This window comes from Belonocnema kinseyi, chromosome 1 (assembly GCF_010883055.1).
Source record: "Belonocnema kinseyi isolate 2016_QV_RU_SX_M_011 chromosome 1, B_treatae_v1, whole genome shotgun sequence".
Taxonomy (NCBI): Eukaryota; Metazoa; Arthropoda; class Insecta; order Hymenoptera; family Cynipidae; genus Belonocnema; species Belonocnema kinseyi.
In genome coordinates, this window is record NC_046657.1 from 71,309,349 (window position 1) to 71,319,622 (window position 10,274).

General features: G+C 22.8%; 1 protein-coding gene and 4 non-coding genes across 9 annotated transcripts in view; 2 read left to right on the top strand and 3 right to left on the bottom strand.

The window, feature by feature from the left end:
* LOC117176475 (serine/threonine-protein kinase S6KL) overlaps positions 1–10,274 on the top strand; it is a 150,417-nt gene that overhangs the window by 26,829 nt on the left and 113,314 nt on the right. The gene's annotated exons all lie outside the window — the stretch shown is intronic.
* Trnaw-cca lies at positions 4,605–4,676 on the top strand. Its single transcript has one exon. It is a non-coding gene; the product is annotated as a tRNA-Trp (tRNA).
* Trnan-guu lies at positions 4,961–5,033 on the bottom strand. Its single transcript has one exon. It is a non-coding gene; the product is annotated as a tRNA-Asn (tRNA).
* Trnan-guu lies at positions 9,950–10,022 on the bottom strand. Its single transcript has one exon. It is a non-coding gene; the product is annotated as a tRNA-Asn (tRNA).
* Trnan-guu lies at positions 10,115–10,187 on the bottom strand. Its single transcript has one exon. It is a non-coding gene; the product is annotated as a tRNA-Asn (tRNA).

Here is a 10,274-nt window from a genome sequence, read left to right on the forward strand (position 1 = left end):
GAACCATGGATTCTCAAAGTTTAGACATTTATTCCACCGGTTAGTGAGATTCCAGGTTAATTACAGACTCGAAAAGCTTTGGAAAATGATTCACAAAAAAAAGGCACGAAAAATCACGTTTTTTTGTTGTTTAAACTGCATTTTGGGTTAATAAATAAATTTTTTGAGGAATTTCATTGGCACCGTCTTAAAGAGGAGATCTTAAGCAATAAAAACATATGTGTCTCAATTTTTTCTAGTGTCGAATAGTCTTAGTTATTGGCCGTTGAAAAGCAGTGTTCCGGTAGTGGCGTTTTGGCCGTTTAAGGGTTAATACAAATTTTTACCATTTATTGTAGATTGTGCAATTTATTCTCGATTTTTCACTGTATTTTAAATTTTGAAATTTATTGTAAATTTTACGTTTTATTGTAGCTTGGACAATTTATTGTAAATTTTATAATTTATTGTAGATTACACCCTCTCTGATTGTATAGTTCATTCTATAGTATGTAATGTATTTTTGATTCTACAAATTATTACATACTGTACAATTTATTATAGATTGTAAAATTTATTATAGATTGTATAATTTATTATAAATTTTATAATTTATTGCACATTGTACCCTCTCTGAGTGTCCAGTTTATTCTGGATTGTCGAATTTATTTTACACTGCTTAATTTATTGTTAATTGTACAATTTATTATGGATTTTATAATTTATTGTACATTCTACAATTTATTATCAATTTCACAATTTATTCTGGATTGTTTGATTAATTTTTAATTCTAAAATTACGTTAGATTGTACAATTTATTGTAAATTTTATAATTTGTTGCAGATTGTACAATGTATTCCAGATTTAACAATTTATTCTAGATTATGCAATTTATTCTGGATTGTAAAATTTATTGTATATTCTACAATTTATTATCAATTTTACAATTTATTCTGGATTGTTTGATTAATTCTTAATTCTAGAATTATGTTAGTTTGTACAATTTTATGTTCATTGTACAATTTATTGTAAATTTCATAATTTATTGCAGACTGTACAATTTATACCAGATTGCCAAATGTATTCTGGATTGTATAATTTGTTATAAATTCTACAATTTATTGTAGGTTGTTAAATTTTTTCTGGATTGTGTAATTTATTTTTTATTCTGAAATTTACTGTGTATTTCACAACTTATTATTGATTGAACAATTTATTGTAAATTAAACAATCTATTGCAGATTGTACAATTTATTCTGGATTGTATAATTTGTTGTAAATTTTGAGATCTATTACAAGTTCTAAAATTCATTGAAGATTTTATTCTCTCTGATTGTATAGTTTACTCTGGATTGTGGAATGTATTCTAGATTGTATAATTGATTTAAATTCTAAAATTTAATACAAATTTTATCATTTATTGTAGTCTGTACAATTTATTCCAGATTGCAAAATGTATTCTGGATTGTATATTATATTTTGAATTCCACAATTTATTATAAGTTTTAAATTTTATTTTAGATTGTAAAATTTATTCTTGATTATATCATTTATTGTACATTCATCAATTTATTGTTAATTGTACAATTTATTCTGGATTGTTTGATTAATTTTTAATTCTAAAATTATATTAGATTGTACAATTTATACCAGATTGCAAAATATATTCTGGATTGTATAATTTATTGTAAATTCTGAAATTCATTGTGCATTTCACAATTTATTACTGCTTGTACAATTTATTATAAATTAAACAATCTATTGTAGAATGTACAATTTATTCTGATTGCATAATTTATTTTAAATTTTGAGATCTATTATAAGTTGTAGAATTCATTGAAGATTTTATTCTCTCTGATTGTGTAGTTTACTCTGGATTATACCATTTATTTCATACCGTGCGATTTAATGTAGATTGTGCAATGTATTCTAGATTGTATAATTAATTGTAAATTTCTCAATTTAATACCATTTTTTACAATGTATTGTAGATTGTGCAAATTTTTCTCGATTTTTTACTGTATTGTAAATTCTGAAATTTATTGTAAATTTTACATTTTATTGTAGCTTGTACAATTTATTGTAAATTTTATCATTTATTTTAGATTACATCCTCTACGATTGTATAGTTCATTCTGGATTATGTTATGTATTCTGAATTTGACAAGTTATTCTGGGTTATGCAACGTATTCTGAATTGTCTAATTTATTCTAGATTGTACAATTTATTCTGGATTGAGAAATTTATTTTCGATTTTATAATTGATTGTAAATTCTGAAATATATTGTAAATTTTACATTTTATTGTAGCTTAAACAATTTATTGTAAATTATAAATATTTTTCAATTTGTACAATTGATTCTCGATTATATAATTTATTGTAAATTCTGAGATATATTGTAAATTTTACATTTTATTGTAGTTTGAATAATTTATTGTAAATTATACAATATTTTTCAAATTGTACAATTTATTCTCGATTATATAATTGACTGTAAATTCTGAAATTTATTGTAAATTTTACATTTTATTGTAGCTTGAACAATTTATTGTAAATTTTACATTTTATTTTGGCTTGAACAATTTATTGTAAATTTTATCATTTATTTTAGATTACACCCTCTAATTGTATAGTTCATTTTGGATTATGTTATGTATTCTGAATTTGACAAGTTATTCTGGGTTATGCAACGTATTCTGAATTATCTAATTTATTCTAGATTGAGAAATTTAGTTTTGATTATATAATTGATTGTAAATTCTGAAATATATTGTAAATTTTACATTTTATTGTAGCTTGAACAATTTATTGTAAATTATACAATATCTTTTAAATTGTACAATTTATTCTCGATTATATAATTGATTGTAAATTCTGACATTTATCGTAAATTTGACATTTTATTGTAGCTTGAACAATTTATTGTAAATTATACAATATTTTTCAAATTGTACAATTGATTCTCGATTATATAATTTATTGTAAATTTTACATTTTATTTTAGCTTGAACAATTTATTGAAAATTTTATCATTTATTTTAGATTACACCCTCTGATTGTATAGTTCATTTTTGATTATGTTATGTATTCTGAATTTGACAAGTTATTCTGGGTTATGCAACGTATTCTGAATTATCTAATTTATTCTAGATTGAGAAATTTAGTTTTGATTATATAATTGATTGTAAATTCTGAAATATATTGTAAATTCTACATTTGATTGTAGCTTGAACAATTTTTTGTAACTTATACAATATTTTTCAAATTGTACAATTGATTCTCGATTATATAACTTATCGCAAATTATGAATTTTATTGTAAATTTTACATTTTATTGTGGATTGTAGATTTGAATGTTGATGGTATAATTTAATTTTGATTGTATCATTTATTGTAAATTTCATTATTTATTTTAGATTTTACCATATCTGATTTTGCAATTATTCTAGATTATACAATGTATTTTAAATTCTACAATTCATTCTACATTCTACAAGTCATTCTGGATTGTATAAATTATTGTAAATTCTTAAATTTATTATAAATTTTACATTTTATTGTAGATTGTACAATTTATTGTTGATTGTATAATTTAATGTAGATTGTATCATTTATTGTAACTTTTATAATTTATTGTTGATATTAAAATTTATTCTAAATTTTACAATTTATTTTGGACTGTAAATTAATTGTTTATTGTACAATTTAATATAGACTGTACAATTTAAAATTCTACAATTTATTATAGATTGTGCCCTCTCTGATTGTAAAATTTATTGTTGGTGGTATAATTTAGTGCAGATTGTTCAATTTTTTTGTAAATCCCTCAATTTATTATAGACTGTATAATATATTCTAGATTGTACTTGATTGTATTTATTTCTATAATATAGAATATATTGTACAAATTATTCTAGGTGGTAGTATTTATTCTAGATTGTATTATTTATTCTAAATTTTTAATTTATCCTGGATTGTACAATTTATTTTATATTGTACCATTTTTCTAGAATATGCAATTTCTCCTGGATTGTACAATCGAAAAATATTGTTTCCTCAAACATTGGGTCTAGTTGAATTTATTCTAAATTTTACCAGTTATTCTAGATTGTATAACCTATTCTAAACTGTAAAATTTATTCTAAATCGTACTATTTTTTTTAGGATCTATAATTTATTCTGAACTGTACAATTTATTCCAGGACGTAAAATTTCTTCTGGATTATAATATACATTTGAAAAATGTTTCCTTTTTGTCTAAAAATTATACTAAAAATATTAATGTTTAGATACTTGCAAGTACGTCATTTCTGCATACAAATTTTACAATTTATACTAAATAATATAATTTTTATATCATTTATATTATTACTATAAATAATAATTTGAAGCTGTGCAAATTATTTTCAATAATTTATTGTAGATTGTACAATTTACATTAAATAACTTATTATATATTGTAAAATAATTGCAGATTGCAAAATCGAAAACAATTTTCCTTAAATTTGTTTCCTTTTTTTTTCCTACTAAAAATATAGCTCGCTTTGACGCTTGCAAACACGTCATTTTTGCAATTAATTCGCAAAGCGATTTCACCTGCGCTGAGGCAAGTAAAGTCATATGACTCCGTGGCGCAACGGTAGCGCGTCTGACTCCAGATCAGAAGGTTGCGTGTTCAAATCACGTCGGGGTCAACAGTTTTTTTTACCAAAAACATTTTTTTATATTTTATTTGCAGCTGGTTCGAAGTTTTGAACACTTACTTCTCAATATAAGTTTTTCCTTTCTACAATATTTTCCTCTTTTTATTTACACATTCATGAATCATCATTGCTGAGTAATTTATTAAATTTATTTTTCTCGAAGAGATAGCTTATATTTCGTCTGGAATTAGGGCAAAAAAAATCGTGTATAAGGGCAGGTAGGAATGGCTGAACGAACTTAAAAAAAAATTCAATATAAATGTAAAAAAAAAATTCGCCCCCGGGTGGGCTCGAACCACCAACCTTTCGGTTAACAGCCGAACGCGCTAGCCATTGCGCCACGGAGGCTCTTGAAATTTTTAGAGTTAATAGAGAGGGAGCATCTTACCTATTCGTTGAAAGAAAAGGACAGGAAGGTTTGTCTTGCTTTATTGATCCTTTTCTTTTATTTATTCTTCTATTCTTGTTTATTCTTTTGATTATTTTTCATTTATTAATTGTTTCATTCATTCTTCTCTACTCTTTATTTATTCCTTTATTATACCGTTTATTCTCTTCATTATTCTCTATCTATTCTGTTATTTACACTTCTATTTAGACTTTTTTTCTTTTTTCTTTTGTATATTCTTTTTTCTTCTTTAATTATTCATTTATTTTCCTTTATTCTTTTATTTATTCTTCTTTATTCTTTATTCAGTACTTCGTTCATGTTTTTATTTGTTTTCAATTTATTCTTTTGTTTTTTATTTATCCTTTCGTTTAGTCTCTTTTATATTATTATTTTTTCTTTTACTTTTGTATATTCTTATTTTTCTTTATTCTTTTATTTATTTTATTTATAAGAATTGACTATTAGTCACTTTTTTCTCAAATCAATTCTTAGTCACTTTTTTAAATGAAAAGTTCACATTAGTCACTTTTCTTTTAATAAATTAACTCATGGGTTAATAATCACTGTTGAGTTTAAGTCTATACCTATTTCTGAATTGTCTTAAATTCTTTTGAAATATTCCTGGGTATTTTTAAAGATCCCGAGAAATTTTTAATAGAATTAAATAATTTGAACGAATTTTTAAGATATCAGGGTATTTTTAAAACCTCTAAGGCATTTTCACGAGCTTTTAATTATTTGAAGTTGTTTCGAAGTGTTTGAAATATTTTAAGATAAAGAATTTTCTACAATTTCGGAAGATATGGATATTCTAAAGTATTTTAACAAAATTTTCCAGGATTTCAGCAAATATCATAGAATTTTACGGGATCATATAACATTTTAGTGGGTCTCAAAGAATTTATTTACGAGAAGTGAGGTATTGTGTTTTCAAAGATTTGAAGAGATTTAAAATTATCTTTTGGAATTCTTTGGAATTCTTTTATATTCTTTGGAATTTTTAAACTCCTTTTTTTACACATATTATTGGTCTTTTAACAACTAAAAAGGTATTTAAAAAAAATGTTGGCTATTTAAAATATTTTACGCCATTAAAAAAAAATACATAAAATTTTTTATTCCGTAGGCTTTCAAAGATTTGAAGAGATTTTCAAATATCTTTGGCAATTTTTTCCGAATTCGTTTTGAATTCTCATTAATTTATCCTCAATACTTTTAAATACTTTTGAGTTCTTCTAAGTTCACTCAATTTTACTCAAATCAATGTATTTAAAAAGTATATATTTTGTTTCATTCATTTTGAAGTCTTATTAACTCACCTTAAATTGTTATGCATGTCATCAAATTCTTTGATAAATTTACTTAACTTTTATTGAATAAAATGGATTTTTCGATTTTTTTTATCAATTTTTTTTTTCAATTTTTTAATTTCTTTTGAATTTTTTTGTAGTTATTAGTCACCATTTCGGTTAGAAATTCGTAAGGTTATCAATAATTTGAATTTTTTTTAATTCATCCTGAATTCTTATTAATTTACCCTGAATTCTTTTACATTCTCTGGAATGAATCACAAAAAATCCATATTTTTAAACTTTTTTCAATTCACTTGATTCACTTTTAAATTCAGCTTGATTTTTTTTTAATTTTATCGAATTCTTCTCATTTCTCCTAAATTCTTCTAAATTTTCTCACACATTACTGAAATAAATGGAGTTTTTCGATTCCTTTTCAATTTTTACAATTTATTTTAATTCTTTTGAATTCCCTTACATTCTTCTGAGCATATTAAAAAGTTTATAATTTTTTTATTTTTCTATTCTTTATTTTTTGATTTATTTTAGTCTTTCTTATATTATCTTTCTTATTATATTTCTTATATTATATTATGTAATTTGAATTAATTTTGTTGTGGGGTAATCAAAGGCCTCAAAGTTTAATCTAAAAAGATTGCTGAAACATAGTATAAAAAGTGATGAAAGTTAATGTGAAAACTTCAATTTAATACATATTTCAATCAATATCTTAATGAATAAAATTGAAGTAAATTAAATGAAGTCATATTAATTAATGTAATTAAATTATAAAACCCATCATTAATTTTTTAATTGAAAATGATTTGAATTTAAAATTGTTTTACTATTAAGAGTTTAAAATTGTTTCATTCCCGACACCCTAATATAAAATTGGCTGATGAAACATAAACAGAATAAAATATATATTATTTATGTTTTAAAGCTGCAATATGCAATTTCCCAAATTTAAGGGGTTTCCTTTTAAAGTTATTCAATTGGAAACATTGTAAATGGGAAATTGTTTATTCTTTTTTATTCAATAATGCAACTTTGGGATTAAAAATGAATCTATTTTAGTTGAAAATTAACTTATTTATTAAAAATTTAACTATTTGTTCGAAACTTGAAAAATGGTTTCTTTTGTTTGTTTAGAAATCATTATTTTTTGAATTTATTATTTAAATATCTGATTGAAAATTCGTTTTTTTTAATTGAATTTATTTTTTCAATAAAAATTTAACTATTCCATTTTTGGCAGAAATGTGAATTTTCGGGTTCAAAAATTTAACTACTTTGCTAAATTTTTTTAATTGAAAGTTTAACTCTTACATTTTTTACTGAAAATTTATTATTTTATGTTCGAAACTAAATTATTTGGTTATTTTGAAAAATTTAACTGTTTTTCATTAAGAATAATTTTTTAAAATATTAAAACCTTGGTTGTAGAGTTGAACTACTTTCTTAGACATTCCTTTTTATTTGGCGGAAGATTCATCATTTTAGATTGAAATTTATCTGTTTGGTTGAAAAATGTACTGCTTTGTTGAAAAATCATTTTTTTTACATTTAATTTTTTTAACTGAAAATTTAACTATTTGCTCGAAAATGTGTTTCTTAAAAAAATGATCTGCTTTGTTCAATAACTTTTCTGTTTCAGTTGAAAATTAAAGTTTTTGTCAAAATATGTCGTTTTTGTGTTAGAAATTCAACTAATTTGTAGAATATTCTTATTATCGAGTCAAAAGAATTTGGTAGAAAATTCAACTGTTTGATGGAAAATTAATGTATTTTGTTGGAAACTAATTTTGATTCAAAATTAAAATCTTTTTTGTTTGAATTTTTGAAGTATTAACTCCTTGATTGAAAATTGAAGTACTGTGTTGATTTAAAAAAATTTTATTTATTTAAGTGAAAATTAAACCTGATTAAACTATTTGGTTTAAAATTCGTTTTTAAAATTGAAAATTAATTTTTTTAAATTAAAATTTCACTATTCCATTTTTGATTAAAACAATCACGTTTTTAGTTTAAAAATTCAACTATTTGGTTAATATATTATTAAAAATTCATCATTTTGATTTAAAAATGTATTTGGTTTGATAGAAACGATCTATTTTTTTTTGTTAATAATGGAACTGCCTCGTTAAAATTTAATGTGTTTTTGTTAAAAATGCATTTTTTCTTGAAAATTCACGTTTTCAGGCTGAAAATTAAACTATTTTATAGAAAATTCATATTATCGATTGAAAAATTTAAGAATATGGTGGAAAATTCAACTCTTTTTTTAAAAACTTGAACTAATTACGTCATGTATGATGAAAAATTTAAGCTATATTTAATTAAAAATTAAAAATTTTTGGTTTAAAATATCGAAATGGTGGGAGAAAGTTGAACTACTTTCTTAAAAATGTATTTTTTTTGTTGTTTAAAGATTAATAATTTTTCATGAGAATTAATCTCTGATTGAAAATTAATTTACTTTATTCATTTTTTTTCTAGTAAAAAAGGTAATTTTTTAATTGAAAATTTAAATATTTCGTTGAAAATTTAATTTATTTTCGAAAATTCAACTGTTTTCTATTAAATTCATTTTTTTGTTTGAAAAAAATGTTATAAATGATAATTTAACTATTCCATTTTTGGTTAAAAATAAAAATTTTTACGTTAAAAAATTCATCTAGTTAGTTAAGAATTCTTTTAATTGGTTGAAAATTCGTCTTCTCGATTTGAAAGTTAATCTCCTTTTTAAAAATTTTATATTTTTTGTTAAAAATGAAACTGCCTTGTTAAAATTGAAAATTAAAAATTCGTTTTTTTTTTTAATTAATGTTTTCAACTGAAAATTGAAATATTCTACTTTGGTAGAAAATTGACCTTTTCCACTTCAAAATTGAAATTTTTGTTTAAAATTTCGTTTTTTTTTTACAGAAGATTCATTCTCTTCGTTACGAAATTAGCGATTTTGTTGAATTTTTTCATATTAGTTGACAATTAATTTTTTTAAATTAAAATTTAATGATCACATTTTTTGTTGAAAGAGTTCCTTTTTTAGTTTAAATATTCAATTATTTGGTTGAAAATTTATGTTAATTTTTTTTAAATTCTTATTTTTCATTTGAAATTTCATCTCTATTGGTAGAAATTTCATTCTTCTTTGTTAAAACATGCAACTGTTTGGTAAAAAATTAGTTTGTTTCTTTTGAACATTAGCTTTTTTGTTGAAAATTGAACAATTTGATTGAAATTATTATTACTATCCTTTTTTTATTAACAAATTTGTTCTGTTTGAAAATAACATTTTTTCGGTCAAAAATTAAATTTCTTTGTGTATATTTAACTTATTCCATCTTTTAAACTGAAAAAATATTGCAAAGAGTAAAAGTGTAAAAAAAATAAAATTGGTGAAAAAGAAGTAATCTTAATTTTAGAAGAAAAGTGCATTCAGGATTTTCAAACTGATTAATTTAGTTTTTTCACAAAAGCATTTTATTTTTTCCGAAATTAGGACAAAAATAATTTGCTAATAATATCAGGTATGATTACCCAAAGGATTATAGAAAACAATACAAACGTAAAAAAGTCGCCCCCGGGTGGGCTCGAACCATCAACCTTTCGGTTAACAGCCGAACGCGCTAGCCATGGCGTCACGGAGGCTGTGAAATGTGTCAACTGTTTTTGATAAGCTCTAATTACATAAATGCTTAAAGATGAAAAAATAAGTTTGCAAATTTGTGATTTAAAAAAGTCGCCCCCGGCTGGGCTCGAACCACCAACCTTTCGGTTAACAGCCGAACGCGCTAACCATTGCGCCACGGAGGCTGTGAGATTTTCAGTTGTCTTTGATGATCCGAAGTTGAAAAGATGAAAAATTTCAGTGAAAAAATTTCAAATTTCAAATTCAAAAAA